Source organism: Tupaia chinensis, unplaced genomic scaffold (genome assembly GCF_000334495.1).
Source record: "Tupaia chinensis unplaced genomic scaffold, TupChi_1.0 Scaffold000009_1, whole genome shotgun sequence".
NCBI lineage: Eukaryota > Metazoa > Chordata > Mammalia > Scandentia > Tupaiidae > Tupaia > Tupaia belangeri.
In genome coordinates this window covers 190074-211979 of record NW_006159439.1, presented here as the reverse complement: position 1 = coordinate 211979, position 21906 = coordinate 190074, and the positions used below count along the sequence as shown (strand labels likewise).

The 21906-nt window shown below is 35.6% G+C and overlaps 1 protein-coding gene across 1 annotated transcript in view; it reads right to left on the bottom strand.

The window, feature by feature from the left end:
* The window catches only part of CSNK2A2IP (casein kinase 2 subunit alpha' interacting protein), a 156892-nt gene extending 149108 nt beyond the window's left edge, over window positions 1–7784 (bottom strand). The window contains exon 1 of the mRNA XM_027766086.1: window positions 7604–7784. The gene's annotated coding sequence lies outside the window, so the exon portion shown is untranslated. The remainder of the gene's footprint in view (window positions 1–7603) is intronic.
* Between the last annotated feature and the right edge of the window lie 14122 nt (window positions 7785–21906).

The window sequence follows — 21906 nt, the reverse complement described above, 5'->3', positions numbered from 1 at the left end:
GCTGAGCTAAGTAAGCCAGGCTATGAAAGAAAGATATTGTATGTATCCACTCAATATATACCAACTATCCGCACTCTATGGTAGAGAGCAATAAATTGGAGGACCTAAAAGCAGCAAAGGTACTTAACGAGAATAGGACAGTGTGGAATGGGGGAGGTGAAGAGAAGATAGAGAAAGATAGCAAGGGAACAATAGAGAGACAGGACGTTAGTGAGAAACAGATATGGCTTATTACCTGTTGATGATGACATGTATAGTATTCTCAACTGGATTGGTCTGAGAAGTATTTCATGATGGGTAAAGTCTTTTTACAAGTAAAATGAGAGATAGTGATTGACTGTTTTAAAAAATAATTAGAATAATATAATAATAATTGGGAAAATCATAGAAAAGATATTGAATGTTGAAGTGGGGAGATTAATGTCTCTGTATTAACTGACATGCATGGCATTCCCTTTTGAAAAAGCAATGTAATACACTGTAAAGTTATATGTAATCCAATGTAATATAAAGAAGATTATGATGATAATAAAAATTTTTTTAAAAGAAAATGTGTGTAACTATGGAATAAATGGCCTCCAGTTAACCTCTCAAAAAGTAAAAAGAAATTATCATTATTTAATTTTATATAATTTTTTAATTTTTGTTTGTTTATTGTCTGTCTTTCCCAGTAACAAATCACCTCCTTAAAGACAAACATTGTCTTGTTACTATACTACCCTCAGTGTTTAGCAGAGTACCTGGCAGCTAGTAGGTTCTCAACAAATAGCTATTATGAAAAATAGTAGAAACATCTCACTTTGGCTGAAAACAGTTTTAACAATGAAATTCATTCTTTTTTAGAGTAGAATTTTTCAAAACCTACATTAAAATTAATATAATAGTTTATTATATTAGATAACATTAATGTAATATAATGTACTGGTTTACTTTTAAGAGAAAAATGTCAGTAATACTATCGAAAGTTCATATTGTTTATCCCATAGTTTTTTTGTTCCTCATCATTTCTTGAAGATTTATACTCTACAAAATATTCATATATGCATTTCCACAATAGAACAGGCTCTACCACTTGAGAACTACATTTAAAGGTCATTTTTTCCATCACTCAAATTCCTGGAAACAAATCTATTTACTTGGAAGAAAAACCAAATATTATCATCTTGCCATTAGTCAAAGGAATTGCATTTAAATAAATGCTATCCGAATGGCTTTTTTCAATCAGTCTTTGTAAATTAGCACTAGCTCATATGCCCGGGGGGGGGGACATTTAGATAATGTAGAAATTTTTTATATCTTTAATATTCAGCAGCATTAGATAGATTATTCCTGAGCATAAAAAGAGTAGGCAGTTTGCTGATGTGAAAGGTTTTTATTAACTTGTTTAGATTGGGAACCTGCCTTCCAAAGAACTACAGCAAAATTAAAGGCAAGTTTTGAAAACACAGATTTTTGACTATGAAGAAAATTTATAGCAATGTGGAATATTTTAGATCTGCTTTTTCTTATTTCCAAAAATTTTGAAACCTTTGTATATTAATTACAAATATCACAGAGCAATAATGCACAAAAAACAAAACTTGGAATGTGCTAAACCACTCTGCTTAAGCATTATATTCACTCCTTCCTTTCATGTCCTGTCCTTATTCCTTATGACACCTTCAGTACATCACCATTAAATATCTAGTGAACTTGTCCACGAGTAAGTCTTGATCTGATCATGACTTTTGCAAATCTCAACTTCCCAAGTAACTATTTGATTTTTTGGTTTCACCTTTATATCCTTTTCTACTCCTGATTAGGAAGCTACTTTTAATGATAACAAGGAGGCAGAGCTAGCATAAGCTAAATTTCTGAAAAGAACACTTTAAAATATAGTATTAGTTATGCCCCCATTTAAGAAAAATCACTTTGTTCTTTGCATCACTCCAATTACCCACTTCACCCTTACTTTGCCCTTCTTTCTCCCCTTCCATATAACCACTACCTATTTATCTTTCATAATCTTAAAAATTGGTGTTTGCTTTAGCACTACAATTAAAATTACCCATATCCACTCTTTATTAAAATATAAACATGGTGAAGACAGGATTATTGCTTGAGGAAATGAAGTATTTTGTTTTCAACTTCAAGACCCATTTCCAAACCAAACTTTAGGACTTGCTGACATAAAAACTTCAAATCTCTTTAAGAAAAACAAATTTCTCTTTCCTTCTTTGCCTGATGGGTTGATTTTATGCCTACCCAGCCTCATTTGGCTTTCAATCTGATCACTCCAAAATATGATGACAACATGATACCCATGTAGAACTGTGGCTTAACCATTACACAAACTGGCTGACCTGAAATGCCAGAGCTGCCTTGTCACTGCTATGCTCTGGAGCATTTTAATCATGGAACAGGCCACAAATGAAAATCCACGACATGGTACAGGTCTGTGGGTCTGTGGGACCTCAAAGTGCTGGAGTTTAAAATTCTCCACTGAAGACCAAATGCTACAGAGCAGGAAAGCCACACTAAACAAAATCAGATGAAACTAAATATTGCCAAAATACAATAACGTTTGGACTGATATTCACATTATAATCCCATTGAGTACAGTGTAGAATCAACTATGGTCTCCTTTCTTTGGCCACAGTTGGCACCACCTTTTCCTTTAGTCCCTATTAGAGAATATATGCAAATACTATGCTCTTAAAAAAGACCATGTGGTTAGGGGCCAACAGGTGGCAAAGCGGTTAAGGTGCTGGACTCCCCATATGGCTAAACACAGCTCAAATCTGGACCCAGCAACCTGAAAATTGTACTGGGGGCATGTTCATGTGTGCTCAAAATTCAGACAGCAGAAAGAAGGAGAAGGGACTTTGGTGTGGCTATTCCACTGTGGGGGGGGTGATTTCTTACTTTCCCTCCGTCTGTCTCTCTCCCACAAGCACAAGTGTCCTATAGCAAAAACCTAAAAATTAAAATAAAAGTGCATGTTGCTAAAATAATACAAAGTTGATGTTCCACAAGATTATCAAACAATGTTAAATCAATAGCTGAGAAACAGAATTGCCACAGGTTTGGGACATTCAATACATACACATTCCGATAAATTCCTCTATTACAGAAGGAAATCTCAGGTGCACTGCCTTTTAGAAGGTATTGCAGTTTCCTTGTATCACTACTGAAATACTTGACCAAAGAAGTCAAGAGGTCTCAGCATAGAAATTAAGTCCCAATGATGATATCAAGACCTCTCCTTATGAAGAAATATATGTCTAAAACCCAGATTGCTTCAGGAGTGGTGACCAGCAATGGATGCAAGCAAGTATATCATTTATTACATTGTCTGCTGGCATATCTGGGGATCTTTCCTTACCAATAATTTTAGGTACGTAAAGTGCAGCAAGTGGCATGGTGGTTAAGGGGCTAGACCTTCACATGGTCGACCAAGGTCCATGTCCCAAGCTAGATAACTTGAAAAATCATGCCAAGCACATATGTGTATGTGCCCAAGGTCTTGAGAGGAGAATGGAGAGAAGGGACTACAGCATGGCCATCACCCCTGGAGAATGATTTCTCACTTTCCCTCTTCTGTTCTCTCCTCTCTCTCTCTGATGAGTGCACACACTCATGCCAAAAATATTTTTTTAAAAAACGCATGTTATGTTACAGATTCCCAATTTATTGAATTTTTCTTAATAGACAAAGCTATTAAGTATGACAAAGTACAAAAACAAAATTTCATAAATCTTACCTCTACCTTACTCCAGCCAATATCCTAGATGACGTTAATGTCCATAAACATTGGTTATCAAAAACTCCACCCAAAGATTCTTAAATTACCTCAAGTCTAATTATATTCACTTTAACTCTACTTAAGTCACCCACCTTACATCCAGTGTCATCAAATGCTGCTTGTCACTAACACCTTTACATTGATATCCTTTCTGAGGATCTTAATGTACTATTCTCAGAATATTATATTATGAATGATTACATATTATAGGTACTATTATAGATTTCAATATTAATGTAATATTAATAGAATATTGCAATATGGAAACCTCCACTCCTTCCACCTTTCTTACACATTTTAATCCGTTTCTATTTTAAACTCATTGGCAATATAGTCAGTGGTTAACCATGTGGGCTCTTAAATCAGTTTGGTAGGATCCACATCCTGAGTCGGCCACTTCCTAGCTGTGTAAACTTGGGCACATCCTCAATTTCCTCGTCTACAGAATATAGAACTATCTTCAACCAAGCAGATACCAGAAACTGCCTAGCATATTCATCATGGAGATAAACAGTGATCATCCGGAAGAGTTAGTACAGTCTAAGTGTGATGTGACACATAGTAGGTACTAAATAATTATAGCTATTTTTTTACTAAGCTCACTAATATTCTTCAATTTTCTTACACATCTAGACTGAAATCTGTGCTTCATTATTTTCTCTTCCCCACACTAGTTACTTATAAATTTGGCCAACTAACTGCTCTGCTCCATACCAAGCCTGCTGTAAACTGATGGAAAAATATGTATAACTCTGGAAATTAATGCAACTATATATTTCAGATCTGAGAAAGCAACTGTGTTATTGCTGTGGTTCAATAAACCATATAAATAGACAACACTATCTCTAAATATTGACATCATGGATTACAAACTTTTTTTTGAGAGAGATTTTTCTATAGGGCGTCTGCGCTCACTAGAGAGACGGAAAGTATGAAATCACACCCTAAGGGGGATAGCCATGCTGTAATCCCTTCTGCATTCTCCTCTCAGGATTTTGGGCATGTACACACACATGCCCAGAGTGGATTTCAAGTCACCAGGTCTGGCACTCCAACCACTGTCAGCCATGTGGGAGTCCAAGGCCTTAACCACTACATCACCTGCTGACCCCAGATTGCAAACTTTTACCACATTACTTAAATAGCCTATATTATACCCTTTCTGTAAGAAGGTTAAGAGATAGTCATAATTCCTCCTATTTAAGACTTTATTACCACATCAGTTATTCCTTTCTTTTCTCCTTATATTTTTACTCTCGCTTTTCACATTTCCCTGTATCCCTCCTGACATTTCCTGAGCTCAGAGCAGTAGTACGAAAGAAGGCCCATGCAAATATTTTACCATTTTAAATATTAAAAGTTATAAATCAAGATAATTGAACCTTCTGATTCCATCTAACGAGTAGTAACGGATTTGCTATCCCACCTGAAACAGTACTCCTTCCAAATATTGATGAGGAATAGAGAGATAGGGAACAAATGACATGAGTCCTGTAATTACTTATTTCTTCAGAGAGTTCTCAGACCATGACACAGGGAGGGAAAACTCAGGAGGAACCCAGTAGACATCCTGAGTTGACACAACAGAGCTCAGAGTGTGGAGATCTCAAGGCTGCTAGAGCTCTCAGGGCAGAGGATCAGAAAAGAGAGAATTTCATGGAAACAGAAACTCAAGTGTCCATAAAGAATTCCTTAAAGTATTTTGGATAGAAATTATCAGTGCATATGTGTAAGGAAACTGCCCAAGTCCGGGGTGGGGGTAGAGTGAGGGAATCATCAGTAACAATTCCTGGCACTAACACAGTGTAATGTGTCTTTCCCCATGAGCCAGACTAAGAATATTCATCATCCACAGGTAATTGGGTGGAATACTCAGGAAGGTTGTGCTTCACTAGTGAATAAAAATTAACACTGAGCACTAAACTGGCCCCAGTGAACATGCCATAAAAGAAAAACCAAAAAGGATAGAACTGGATCCAAGTAACTTAACCATATCCTGAAATAAAATTCAAGAATATTGATAGAAATACAAAATACATCCGACCATCAAAAGGTAGAATTCACCGTGTATGGTATCTAACCAAAGATTACAAAACAAGCAAGTCAAAAATAAACAAATAGGGAAACAAAAATACTTCATGAGAATAATCAGTACAATGAAATTAACCAGGAATTAATACAGGTATTAAAATTATCAGGAGACAATAACGTGGTTATATTAATTTTGTTTAGCTAAAATTAAGGCAGATATAAAACATGTTTTAAAATAAGACCCAAATCTAACTTTTAAAGGTGAAAAGTATAGTGACTGAAATGAAATAAATAAATAAATAAATTTAAAAATACTGAGTGGGATAAATGGTAGGTAGATTAGGCATTGCAGAAGAAAAAATTAGTAAACTTGAAAACACAATTATAGAAAATATTAAAAATAAAAGAGTAAAACTAAAATAAGGAAATTAAAAAGTATAAGTTAACTGTGGGACAACTTCAATCAACCTAAAATACAAGTATAAGAAAGCACATTTATAAAACACATTACCTAACATGAGACTACATATTCTTTTCTAGAGAAAACAGACCATTTTCCAAGACACACCATATGCCTCCATAAATTCAAAGGTATTCAAGTCATAAAATGTTTGTTCTCTGACCACAATAGATTCAAGTTAAAAGTCAATAAGAGAAAGATCTCTAGAAAAATTTTCAAATATTTAACATAATGTACTTTTAATTTTTTTAAGGTTTAAGCCATAGGGTGTGGGCACTTGATGGAGAGAGATAGTGGAAGACAGCGAGAGGGAAAATGAAAAATTGTCCTCCGGGGGGATAGTCTTACTGCAATCTATTCTCCTACATTCTCCTCCTGAGATTTTGGGCACGCACATACGTATAACTGGTGTGATTTATGTCACCAGGTCTGGGACTTGAACCCCAGCTGACAATGTGGGAGTCCAGTGCCTTAACCGCTATGCCACCGGCTGGCTTAAAAAATAATATACTTCTTAACAATCAATGAGTTAAAGAAGAAATAATAAGGAACCCTTAAATTTTTAAATTATTATTTGTTATAAGACGTGTGTCCTTGCTGGAGAGAAACAGAGAGACAGTGAGAAAGCATCCCGCAGAGGGATGGCCACACCACAATCCTCTCTTTTCTGATCTCTTCTCAGGATCCTGGGGATTCACATAAACAGGCCCAGCATGTCACTCAAACTGCCAGGTCCAGGACTCAAACTACACAATTTGTTATATGGGATCCAGTCACCTTAACCACTATGCCACCAGCTAGTCCTAGAAAATATTTTTAACCAAATTTTTTTAATTGTATCTGAAAACAGTAATGATAGGAAATTTTACAAAAGTTGTATAGGTTCTGGAAGTGTGACCAGAGAAAGACGGACCCTGAATTCTTAAATCCTTGAGTAAGATTTGTCCCTTTGAGGGGTAGAGTCCTTGCTTTCAGTAAACATGTGATCAACACAACAGAGTCCTCTCGAAATACAGACTCTGAGCAGGGGACCCATCTGCTTGGGTCTAAAACAGACAGACCATACATATGCTCACGTCTTCTATTTTAAAACAAAACCAAAAAGATGTATTATGCTTTCCTCTATTACTTTTCCTCTACTACTTACAGATGTCTTCAAATGATCATTTATACTCACTCACTCTATTTCCACACCATCACCACCCTCCCTCTCTTTATTTCTTGCAGTCTACCAGTAAGCTCCACCAAAATACCCAAGTTTTTCACATGAATCACCAGTGACCTCCTGATTCCCCAAAGACAAAATGACTCTTAGTAAAATACCTTACTTTGCATTTCTGCCATGCTCCACAGTGGTGATCATCCCCTGCTGATTTTCTCTCCTACTTTGGCATCCATGATAGCCAAGTTTCCTGGTTCCTGTCTTTCTTCTCCTCCCAGTCCTTATTCTTCCCAAGAACACTTTGCCTCAGGTAGTCCTTTGAATGTTAGCAATACTTAGGATTCCATTCCCAGCCCTGACATCAAGGAACCCTTCTCTGTGAAGTCACATGTATCCATGGTTTTAATTATGGTCAGGACAGTATACTCCCACATTTCTTACTCAGAAGACTTTAATCACAGCTTCATAGATACTTCTTTTCATGTCTCATGTTTTCTTTCAATTCCTCTTCATGTTGCTGTTTTAATCATCTTTCTAAAATGTTAATCTTACTCTAAAACCTTTAATGCTTTTTTATTACTGTGAGGGTAATCACTATGGCTAGCTATGGCAGTAGATACATTTTCCTTCAGTTCTTGCCTACTTTTCAGCTTCAGTTCTCACCCTTCACCTGTCCACTATGCATAACATCTCATTACTTAAGGTGTTAACCATCCCTCTGCCTAAAATACCTGTTTTTGCAGTTCACTATCTACTCAGCTCTTCAACTTTTAGGATTCTGTTTAGTCTCAGTTAAGTAAAGTTTTGTTGGACCAATATCATTCATTCTACAGCATATGAATTTAGAAAATAATAATAATGGGGCCAGTAGGTGGCATGGTGGGTAAAGGCACTGGATTCCCACATGGCCAACAGTGGTTCAAGTCACAGACCTGGCAGCTTGCTTTCTCGCTTTCTCTTTCTCCCTCTCTGTCTTTATCTGGTCAAATAAAAAAAAAAATAACAAATGGAATTAAATAAATAATTCTTTAAAAGAAAATAATAATAATAATAGCTATCTTTTATTGAGTGTTTATCTCACAGCTCAGATTTAATAATTATTACCACCATCCTATGAAGTAGATAGTACTGATCCTATGAAGTAGAAAGTACTGTTGCCCATATTCTGTGATATGAAAAAAAGAAGGCTTAAAAGTTTGACAACAGATATAGCTGAAAGACAGGCTAACAAAGACTTCTCGCTTTCTCTTTCTCCCTCTCTGTCTTTATCTGGTCAAATAAAAAAAAAATAACAAATGGAATTAAATAAATAATTCTTTAAAAGAAAATAATAATAATAATAGCTATCTTTTATTGAGTGTTTATCTCACAGCTCAGATTTAATAATTATTACCACCATCCTATGAAGTAGATAGTACTGATCCTATGAAGTAGAAAGTACTGTTGCCCATATTCTGTGATATGAAAAAAAGAAGGCTTAAAAGTTTGACAACAGATATAGCTGAAAGACAGGCTAACAAAGACTCTCTGTTGATATACAGTATACGTCTATGGCAGGGAAACTAAAACCCTGAAGAGCCAGACACAATCAATTAAATTATGACAAGCAAGTAACATAATGGCAAGGAGTTGACCAAATGCAATTTAATTATATCATACACTTATAAACAGAAAAATGAGTATAGTCCTGATGACTATTATAAATTTTCATTTTTTAATATTTGTTTTCTCAGTGACGTCTCAGTTTCAGTACAAAATAGCAAACCACTCAAGGTGTGTAGTTTGTTGAATGAGTAAATGAATGAATTCCTTTCCAGAATCCAGAGATATGTGGCGTTAATGATTGGAGTGGTGGAGTTTAAGCTTAACTCATATAAGTAATTTTTCCTAAATAAAGAAGTGGGATAAAGGCAGCAATGTCCACCCAGGCAATAAAGATCTGTGTTTCTCAAGAAAAGAAATAGAAGTTTGTCCTCATTCTTTTAGACAGCAAGTAGCATAGCATTAATTTAGAAAATCTGAGACTGGACAGAGCCACACAATAAGTCAACACTCTGCCAGGCTGGCCCTCAATGACAGTCTTGTGTTTATACCTAGAGACCTTGAATACATCAGGCATGTGTTTGCCTTTGATTTGGGAGTGGTAGGAGCTGTGGTGAATTATGGAATGGGAGCCCTGTTGGGAAAGACGATCTCTCTGTGTTTTTCTGTCTCTTGCTTGTGGAAGAAATAAATGAGTGAACCTTAAAAGAAGGGGAAGAAGAAGAAAAAAGTTGAATGGGAAGTTTTCTTGAAATGAAGTTTACTAGGCTAGTAAAATTTCTTGCAATTAGATTTTTGTATGTGCCTGTAAATTTCTAGAACAAGTTTAAGATGAATTAGTTTCATATGGAAGTTCACATCTCAACCTGATATTGAGTGAAAAGTGATATAATGTCCACCAGGAAACGTATCTGAAGTCTCCTTGTGAATGCCTGTGGAACATGAGAGAATCATTTATTCTCTTAGTTTCACAATTGCTGCATTTACAAAATAGAAGGCTAGATTACACAATCTATAAAAAAACCTTCAAATTTAATAAACTTTCAGAAGAAATTTCTGATTCTCTAGTTATAGAAAAAGCAGTTGGGAACCAGCAGTTAGCGTAATGGCTATGTCGCTGGACTCCCACGTAGTCGACCGCAGTTCACGTCCCAGACCTGGTGGCTTAAAACTCACACCGGGCGCGTGTGCGTGCGTGCCCAAGATCCCGAGAGGAGAATGGAGGAGAAGGGATTGTGGCGTGACCATCCCCCCTGGGGGGTGATTTCTCACTCTCTGTCTCTCTGTCTCTCTGTCTGGCAAGCGCACGCGCCCTATAGAAAAAAATAAATAAATAAATAAAAAGACAGAAAATGGCTTGATAACCAGAATGTATAGGGAACTCAAGCAGTTGCCTATTTTAAAAAAAATCTAATTTTAAATAGGCAAATAAGCACATTAAACAACTCTCAAAAAAAGACTAATGAATGGCCAAAAGACATATTAATGTTTAAAGCCTCTTGTCATAAGGGAAATGGAAATTAAAACCACAATGAGATACCATTTAACTGAAGTTGGGATGGCTAGGATGAAAAAAAAAAATTGGGGCAAGGTTGTGGTGAAAAGGGAACCCTCTTGCACTGTTGGTGGAAATGTAAATTATAACAGCCTCTACCAGAAAACAACCTGGAGGTTCCTCAAAAACCTATGAATATAGCTACCATATAACCCAGTAATTCCACTCCTTGGTATTTTCCCAAAAGATTTGAAAGCAGTCTGAAAAACACTTGCACATCCATGTTTATTACAGCATTTTCCATAATTGCTAAGAAATGGAATCAACGGTTTTAGTTTTGTGTTTTGTTTTGTTTTGTTTTGTTTTGTTTTGTTTTGTTTTGCTATAGGGCGCGTGCGCTTGCCAGAAAGACAGAGATAGAGAGGTAGAAAGCGAGAAATCACCCCCTAGGTGGGATGGCCATGCCGCAATCCCTTCTCCTCCATTCTCCTCTCAGGATCTTGGGCACGCACACACATGTGCCGGGTGTGAGTTTAAGCCACCGGGTCCAGGACTTGAACCACAGTTGCCTACATGGGAGTCCAGCGACATAGCTGTTACACTAACTGCTAGTCTGTAATCAACCTTAAATGTCTAAAATCTAATGACTAGGTTGAAAAACTGGCACACATATATATAGAATGTTACTCAGCCCAAAGAAACAATGATATCCGATTATTTGATTCAAAGTGGATGAACTGTTAAGTGAGCCAGACTCCAGACTTCGGGGGCAATAAAAAAAAAAAAAAACACTATATAAACCCACTCACTATGTACTGAATGTCTGTGCTGTATGGCAGAAATGCAAAGATCCAAAACTATGATTGTAGAAAGGATAAGTGTGGATACCAGGGACTAAAAAGAAGGTGAGCGGATGGTAGAGGATGACTGGATGGTAGAGGATGAGTGGGAGGGGCAAAGGGGAGAAATATTAAGAAAATAAAGAGGATTATTTTTTAAAGGATGCTTTCTCAATTCATTTAACTTGAATGGTCATTTAGGAACGTGGTGAAGACAGAGCTCAAAACTGCCATCTTCAATGTCAGTTTTATGTGTGTAAATATTTAAATAAATGAGAGAGAAAAAGAAAGAGCATATGATCAGAGCAGTAAAAAAGAAATTTTAGAAAATTAGCATATATTTAAGTTATTCCTGGAGTCTGTGGTGACTATTCCATGCAGCACCATTGCATATTGTGGTGAACAAGACCAGTTTTAAAAGCAGTACGATAAATTGTTACATTGCGGAGATTTCAGAATATACTAAAGATCAAGTGTTATATAAATGGTTATTTATGGCCTGAGATAAAATTTCCAGTAACAACCTATAAACCAATACAAGAGTATATAATGAACTCTTGACAACTAGTAATTTTAAAAAATCTTCATTAATTAAAAACTAATATTTCATGACACGTAGGATTTTTTAAAAAATTAACATTTTGAAACAGGTTTAGCAATTATTAAAATACATATTACATAGCTTTTCAACTAAATAAATTAGGCTTCTAACAGGAAAAATGGGGAATTAACTTAGGATTAGTGTTATTTCAAAGCATAAGGGTTTAGGGACCAGCAGTTAGCAAAATGGCTATGTTGCTGTACTCCCATGTAGTCCACCACGGTTCGCGTCCCAGACCCGGTGGCTTAAAACTCACGCCGGGCACGTGTGCGTGTGTGCTCAAGATCCCGAGAGGAGAATGGAGGAGAAGGAATTGTGGCGTGGCCATCCCCCCTGGGGGGGTGATTTCTCACTTTCTGTCTTTCTGTCTCTCTCTGTCTGTCTGGCAAGCGCACGCGCCCTATAGCAAAAACCTCTAAAAAAAAACAAAAACATAAAGGTTTACTATATAATATTTGACATGGGAAATAGATATTGCTATGTAAATTTTTTATTAAACAGGATAGACTGTGTTTTCATTACGTAAAATTGTCTACCTATACAAAGTTAAATTTTGATAAGATGTTCACCAACATATTGACTATAGTTATCACTGTTAGTGGGATGAGATTAAGAGAAACTTTTTATTTTTTTTTAGGTTTTTAGGTTTTTTGCTATATGGCACTTGCACTCACCAGAGAGAGACAGTGAAAGGCCATCTCCAAGAAGAATGGCCATACCACAGTCCCTTCTCTTTCTCCTCTTGAGATTTTGGACACACATACACACAAACGCCTCACATGATTTCCAAGCTGCCAGGTATGGGTCATGAACTCTGATCAGCCATGTGGATATTTAGCACTGCAACCACCATGCCAACTGCTATCCCTGAAAGAAATTCTTTTGTTTTCTGTTTTTGTTCTTGTATGAATTTTCTACAATAAACATACTGACTTCAAAGATTAAATGTAAATAAAAAATTAATTAAAAATAAAAAATAAAATCAAGAGGCAAAAAATTAACCTTTTCTCTGAAACCATGTCTGCTTCATACCTTGTCATTTATTTGTAGTAACCAACTCTGGTAAATCACCTTTAACTTCTGTCTCTAGTCTACATTTTTTTTTTTAACTTACAAGACTAAGGGTGTGTATACTCGCCAAAGAGAGACAGAGAGGGATAAAGCAACTTCCAAGAGGATGTGCTCACAATCTAATCCCTCTCCTCCATTTTTTATTCTGTAAGGTTTGGGGCACATGTGCATGTGTGCCTGACACGTTTTACAAGCCAATAGGGACAAGATTCAAGTAGTGGTTGATCTTGTGGAACCCAGCTTCCTAACCACCAAGCTACAGAGTTGATCTGTACACTTGTTATGAAAGAAGTTTGGTCCTTCATTTGATTATTAGAGGGGAATTCTAAAATTCTGTATTTGCCATAGATGTTCAAGTTATAATGGTCTTTAGGAAAGTCAGGATGCATTTTTGCATAGAAAAACAGAAAAACGTTTCCAATAACCTAATAAAACTTAGTAGGCCAAGTGAAGCCAATGATCACCATTTTTTCTCTTTCTTAAGTAAATAACTCAGTTGTAGTCCTTTTTTTATTCTAACTCATTAACACCTTGCAAAGGTGTTCTTAGTCCTCAGAATGAAAATTCTGAGTTTGATGTTAAGGATTAGCAGCAAGCAGTTCAAACTTCATCACCTATTCTGCTGCCTTGACTAACCCAGAGAGGTGAGCTTTGTTTCCCTCCTGGTGTCCTAAAACGTGGGGTGTGTAGGTCTACTGTGAGAAGAGAAGAGATAATAAAGTACATTGACCAGCAGATCGATTGACAGCCCTGGATGGTGAAGAAACTTATTGACAATGGCTTCCTGGAGTGTCTTCTGTCTTGATATCTATAGCACGGCATTCTCACTAAATGTCCTCTACAATTCCTTTATTTTGTTGTAATTCTTCTCTTAAAGATGAAAGCTGAATGGTAGTCTGGTAAGCATCTCTTTCAACATCTGGTGTTTAATACAACTCTGTGAAGTTTACTTTATTCTCATCCAGAGATTTAGTGTATCTATTCCCTTAAGACTAACAATTTTACAGGCACTGCAATAAAATAAATATTAATTTATCAAATTTTCTCTTATACTCACCTCATCTTTCTGTTCCCTGATCATCCCAACAAACAAGAAGATAGTCCTAGCTATGAATCTTTTTCAATTAATAAACCAATTCATGCTTATAATTAAGGCATTCCATGAATAAATCTTTACTTCATGAGGAGAGTGACATCTTTATGAGGAGTCAAAATTAGGTACAGCAGGTGTCATGGTGGTTAAGGCACTGAACTCCCATGTGGCTGACCCCAGTTCTAGTCCTGGACCCGGCAACTTGAAAATAATGTCAGGCAAATGTGAGTGTGTGCCCAAAATCCTGAGAGGAAAATGGAGAAGGGATTGCAGTGAGGCCGTTCCCCCCATAGAGGTATTCCTCACTTTCCCTCTCTGTCTCTCACTGGTGAGCACACACACCCTATGGAAAAAAAAAAAAAACTAATGAAAAGAAAAAGAGAGAGAGAGCATCTGACCTTTATAGAAAGGGGAAATGTCTTACGAAAAAGAGACAGCTACCAGAGCATCCTAGGCTAGAGAAGGAGCAAGAGAATGAGGATAAAGGTCTGTATGTTCGGATACCTGGAAGGAGCCGTGTTTAGCTACTGAAAGGAAACCATATCACCCAGGTAACTGAAGAGCAGACTAAAAGTATGGCTTATAGACTGTGGGTGATGCTGAAGACCAGTGAGAAGAATGTGCTTATAGACTGTGGGTGATGCTGAAGACCAGACTAAAAGTATGGCTTTGTGTAATAAACAACTTGAATCTATCACAATATTTTGAGAAGTAATTTGTCAAAGTAAAATTATTGTTTTTACACTAGATTACCAATGAATTGATGACAGGAATAAAAGAGGGAAGAGAAATGGGTCAAGAAAACTCCTAGAACACTGATGCAGTCATTGAGTTTGAGCTAATGGAACCTGAATTAGAGTGGTGATGAAAATGGAGTAGAAACAGTATGTCAAGAAAAAATTTCAGGAATAAAAATAATAATTGATGACAAATTGGGTTATGAGAATGGCAAAAGACAAGAAGAGTTGAAGATGTCCAGAAGATTGTTACTACTGGCAGAAATTGACATATTGAGATGGGGCTCATGGCACAAGATTGTACCTATCCATATACTTCTTGCTGTTGTATTTTTCTATTTTCTAAGCAGCTGACCCCTAGCCCTTTAAAGAACTTTGTTTTGTAAGTCCTTAAATATGATTTAGAAGTGGTGTAAAAGAACAAGAAAAAACAAACAAAAAAAAAAAACAGCCTTTCCTCACCACTCATTTACAAACATGTTTACACAAAAATAGACCAAAGGGTTTTTAGGAAACCCTCCCATGACATTTTACAGTACAGATAGTTGAATATTCCCAGTCCTTTAAATATATCTGTGAAGCTAAATGTTATTTTCTAGATGACATTAAAGTCCATCATATGTTTCTAACAATTGTTTTTACTTAACTTGGAATAAAAACGGAATATGTATGTTTCCCATCGTTTCCTCTGGCTCTACACGCACACCCTCTGAGTTTTCGCAGTCCTTTTGAAGTCTAAGTGGAATAGGCAATGCACTGTGCTCAGTGATATCATTTTGAAACTGTCTGACCCATTATTACATAAAGATGAGCGTTTCACTTAATAAAGCCTTAGAGTAACACAATTTGTTACACCATAATTAAAGATGGGCACATCTGTTCCATTTTAATTCAAACCTCTTTGAACATAATTATATAAAGCTGCAAGAACAGAAATTCTCAGCCTTAGAAATTTACTGTAAAAAAAAAATCAGTCTGTCTACAGAAACTACATGGTCAAAGGACAATTTGTAAAATGAAATCAAATAGATGTCTCTCACTCTGTATCAAAGCATGAAATAAAGCGAAGGGCCCAGATAAAAGTGCTGTCCTCATAGGAAAGCTGTAATTAGTTAAACAAACCCAGGTGAAGGATAATCTTCATAGAATATACTAGCATTCTATCTCCGTGGAAAGGTACTAGCTTCTTGTATTCTCTTGGCCCAAAGATACATTTTAAAGGGAAGAAACAAATATTAAAGACAAATGGAAAACAAATATAGAAAACACACATTCATGCATTACCTTTATACCTCTTAGGGAGTTCTAGTCATATTAATTTCATATACGACGCATACAAAATAGTATATCCTGTTGATATGAGCCTAGCTGTTCTATCCAAAACAATTTTGAAAGTTAATAATAATCAGATGTATAATGAAAGAAAGAAGAAGCAAAGGAGACCCTACAATTTCACAACAAATTCTGGGAATTGAATAACATGAGTTAAATTGCAAGCCATGCACACAAATATCCCTGAAATGTAGGCTGTTCATCTGCTTTATTTACGTTTCCATATCCTGAAGATGGCTTAATGAGGAGATGCAATCAGGATTAGCTAAGCAGTGAGAACTTGGAGGGAACAGGGTGGCAGTTAGATTTATATAAATATTTGCAGAGACTGGGAAGAGCAGATGCTCACATAATCCAGACAATGTGTGTGCACTTGATTTTAAAATAAAATAAAACAGTTGAAAGCCAAAATATAATTAATCGGAGGAAATGCTTTAATCAACATCTTCCAAATCCTTAAGCACTGCTGAAAAGATTAAAGAAACATAAAAGAAATTAAAATATGATATTCAAAAGGAAACCAGAATTAGTGTATTCCTGACATTTTCTTTTTGTTTCAGATGTGGGATGGAGCATGCAATTAATATGCATTTTCAAATGCTGCCAACTAGTGAAATTTTCTGGGTGTTTAAGACCCTAAATAAATCACCTAAATCTGACTGTATAATTTACAATGTGGTAATGATACCTCGCCCTTCATTATTAATTTGTTACAAGAAATGAGTTCGCTTGTTCTTACTTTCTCTACTAATAGTTCCAAGCAGATTTTTCCAGTGTATTGTGAGATAAGAAATTTAAATGAATGTCAGTTTCATATTAATAGGTTACCCACACAGATTTTTTTAACTGGATATCAAGAGAGAATTAGTACATTGAATCCATTTAGGTATCTAATTTATATTGTGTAGACTGAAAATAAAAGTGATTAGCTTTTAACTCAGTTATGTGCTTAGTTCTTCTAAACTCAGAATCTTTTTTGCTACTATTTTCAATTGTTTTCTGCCTGAGATTTGATGAGCTGCTCATATGAACCTGTAATTATTACTAAAGCTCAGAGAACAATTTAAATGGAAGATTTTTAAAACAATGTCTCAAGGAAATAAAAAACACATGCCTTCACTGCAAGGTTCAAAATAAATAAACATTTAAAAAGCTCAAAGCATTCACCTTTTCCAAAAAGCAAATTTTGCTGATGATGGAAATTATTTTGTGTTTCACTATAATAATATTAACAGTTTTGAGAAGTAAGGGGAGCCCCTTAGTTAATATGTTGTCACATTTCTAATGTAAGAATATCTTTAAGTAGAACTTGATTCTTCTAGAATTTCTAGCAGAAATATTATCATCTACTAGAATTCTAGCACTCGGGATTGGAAAACAGAATCTTAAAGGTATAATCCTGTAATTCATTGTGGAAATTTCCCTCACTGATATGACAGGGATCACAATTTCTTATTATGTGCCATCCTATTAATAGTAATAATAGGGAAATAGTAATGATAGGGAAAACTATTTGATTAATCTAGGAAATCTACTGTGAAATCTTGATTCAGAAAAATGAAAGCAGCTATGTAGCAATTTCTTCTATGTCACATTATAATTAAGGTAGCTTTGAAGAGCACACTGCACTAACTCGCTTTTCATAAACTATCTCCTTGATATGTCATTCTAGTGAAAGAAAATCTGAATTTAGGTATAATGAAGAAATAAAAATTCTTGCCTCAGTCTCTAGAAAGCATTTGTTTACTGGTTTATGTGCAATGACCCTTGGATTCTCAAATCACTAACCCTGTGTACTTCATTATGATTAACTTGATATTATTAAAGTAGTCTATATTTTATTATCAGACAATAATTCTAAAAAGCAGATGTATTATATTTTTATATATAATGTCATTTTTATCAAATGGGATTGTGTTATTCAAATTAGTGATTTTCACAAAATTAACTAATGATTTGTAACCAAGCCTAGTGGTAATGCTTATTAAGAAAATGGTCATTTCTTGGGACCTGCAGATGGCATAATGGTTATGTCGCTGGACTCCCAGGTAGTTGAGTATGTTTCAAACTCAGGATCGGGTAGCTTAAACCTCACACTGGATGCATGTGCATGCATGCCCAAGATCCTGATAGGAGAATAGAGGAGAAGGGATTGCGGCATGGCCATCCCTTCTGGTTGCTGATATCTCGCTTTCTGTCTCTCTGTCTCTCTCTGTGACTCCAGAGAGCACACATAACCCATAGGAAAAAAAAAAACTCTCAAAACAAAGATAAAAAAGAAAATGTGGCCATTTCTGTCAACAAGCTCAGTGGTGTGATATGATACAGGGACTGGTCATAACAACGCTCCCTTTGTTCTGTTTTCTCTCTCAATTTTTATCATCATTACCAAGAAAGAGACATAGAGTAATTATTATGGTTGTTAAATAGCATTATCACCATCTATAAAATCTGTCGCTATTCATAAGGAAATCAAAAATCAAGTTAGGGAGTCTGTGAATAGGACATAGTATCTGGAGGTCTGAACTTTATACTTACCATTATTTGCTTTGTAATTTTCTGTTTGGGTCACTTGTTTTAGATGAGGGGGTTGATTCAGAGCTGGACATCCCAAGGCGTTTATGCCCTGGGCATTGTCAGCAGCAATCTAAGGCATAAATGTAACCATATATAAAAACTATTCTTGAATCTAGAACTGCACTGCACAATAATGCCTCCCTAGCTATGTAGCAATTTAAATGGTAAAATAAAATTTAGCTTCTCAGTTACACAAGCCAAATTTCAAGTTTCCATAACTCCATGTGGCCAATGGTTATCTGGAAGAAAGAAAATTCTTTTATATATGTATATATATATAATTTCAATTTCTCTTATATGTTTAATTACATATGTCACTTAGCTTCCAAAGTGAACATTTCAACATATATACATTTCTCACCAGTCCAGTTGAGAATACTATGCACGTTATCTTCAACAGATAATAACCCATTTCTTTCTCCCATAAATGCCTTGCCTCTCTAATTTTCTCCTTAATGTCTTTCCTCAGACTCTTTTCGTTCTTCACTCTCTTCCCACACTGCATCTGGTATTTATAACCATTTTCTAGGGTCTATATGCCCTAGTCATTCAGTTTCTACCATAGAGTGTGGACACTTGGTATATATTAAGTGGAGACATACAGTGTTTCTCCTTCATAGCCTGGCTTGCTTCACTCAGCAGTAAATCTTCCAGATTCATGCACTTGCTGTCAAAAGCCAGGGTTTTAGCAAAATGAGAATAACGATTGACTGTTTTAAAAAATAATTAGAATAATAAAAATAATGATTGGGAATAACATAGAAAAGATATTGATTGTTGAAGTGGGGAGATTAATGTCTCTGTACTGACTGATATGCATGGCATTCCCTTTTGAAAAAAACAATGTAATACACTGTAAAGTTATATGCAATCCAATGTAATATAAAGAAGATTATGATGATAATAAAAAATAAAATAAATAAATAAAAAAGCCAGGGTTTTGTTATTTTTTATGGTTGAGTAGTATTCTATAGAGTATATGTGGTATACTTATTCAATCCATTGCTCTGTTTGTGTGCATTTGGACTGGATCCATGTCCTCTGCAGCAATTGTGTATAATGCCACAATAAAAATCGATGTGCAAGCACCTTTACAACTAAGGATTGATTCTTCTGTCCTTTGGGTAGATACCAAGGAGTGAGATTGCTAGATCACTTGGTAGTTCTATTTGTAGATCTTTGAGGAATCTCCATATTGTTCTCCACAGTGGCTAGACCAAATTGCATTCACCTTTCACCATACCCCTGCCAGCACTTATCATTTTTTTTAAAACTTATTCTTATTAGGGTTAGGTGATATCTCACTATGGTCTTTATCTGCATCTCCTTTCTAATAAGGGATGTTTTTTCATATGCCTTTTGGCTACATGTATGTCTTCCTTAGAGTGTTTTTTTGTTTAACTCATTTTCCCATCTTTTAATTGGATTGATCATCTTTTTTGGGAGAAAGCTGCTAGAAACTGGTAAAAGACAAGGATATCCACTTTCTCCATTCCTTTTCAATATAATAATGGAAGTCCTTGCCAACACAATCAGAAAAGAGAATAAAATAAAAGGCATGCACATAGGGATTTTTTTTTAAGAAGAGGTAAAATTATCTCTATTTGCAGATGACATGATTGTATACATAAAAGACCCAATGGTATCCATGAAAAAATTTCTGGAAGTAATAAATGAATACAGTAAAGTTGCAGGATACAAAATCAACATACAGAAATCTATAGTATTTCTATATACAAACAGCAGGCAGACTGAGATAGAACTGAAAAAAAGTCATTCTATTTACCATACTACAAAAAGTATAAGATACCTAGGAACAAATCTAACCAAAGAAGTTAAAGACCTCCACAAGGAAAACTATGAGAAGCTAAAAAAATAAATTGAAAATGACACAAAAAAGTGGAAGGACTTCCCATGTTCCTTGATTGGAAGAATTAATATAGTCAAAATGGCAATCCTACCCAAATTAATTTATATATTTAACACAATTCCAATCAAAGTGCTAGAGACATTCTTCATAGATCTAGAAAGGACAATCATAGAATTTGAAATCATAAAAGACCTCATATTGCCAAAGCAGTACTGTGCAAGAAGAGTGGAGTGGGCAGCATCTCACTCCCTGACACAAATATATACTACAAAGCTGTAATAATCAAAACAGCATGGTATTGTCACAGAAACAGATGGGATCTATGGAACAGAATAGAGGCCCCAGAAATAAACTCCCAAACATAAAGCCAACTGATTTTTGACAAAGGGTATCAGTCAATCCAGTGGGAAAAAGAAAACCTCTTTAGCAAATGGTGCTGGGAAAACTGGATATCAACCTGCAGAAAGATAATCTGAACCCTTACTTCTCACCAATGACAAATTCAACTAAATGTGAGTCAAAAATCTAACCTAAGACCTCAAACTATAAAACTACTACTGGAAAACTCTGAGGAAACTCTGGAAGACATTTGAGTACGCAAAGACTTCTTAAATATGACCCCCAAAGTGCAGTCAATAATCTCAAAAATAGACAAGTGAGATTACATCAGATTAAGAAGTTTCTGAATGGCAAAAACAATAATTAGTGTGAATAAACAGCCCTCAGAATGGGAAAATATTTTTGTAAACTGTGTCGGATAAGGGACTGATAACCAGATACACTAGAAGAAAGAAAATTCTGTAAGAATCACTATGCTATATCCATTCGTATCTGGAAGAAGGATTTTACACACCAAAATTGACCAACCTGCAAATTTTGTATCTCTTTCCAAGAACTAATAGCAGTATCAGAGTCATGTATACACAGTTTTTTGCATTTTATTTTGTTATTTTTAATTGCCAGAAGTAACCTGTGCTCGCCAGAGTGAAACAGAGAAATAGAGAGGGATAGCAACACCCAAATGAGGTGTGTTCACACTACTATGTCTTTTCCTACATTTCTCCATCTTTCTGGGATTTGGAATATGCACAAACATGTTTCTAGTATAGGTAGTTGCTGGGGTCAGAATGCAAACCACACTTGGCCGTGTGTAATCCAGCTCCCTTACCCACTAGGCTATAGCACCAGTGCCCCTCCCCTTTTAGTCATTGCTTGTAATCTTTTGTTTTTTCTTCCAACAATGGAAAAAGATATTGGAAAATTCCTCTGTTTGTTTTTTTTTTTATTTTTAAGAGGGTTTTTTTTTTTTTTT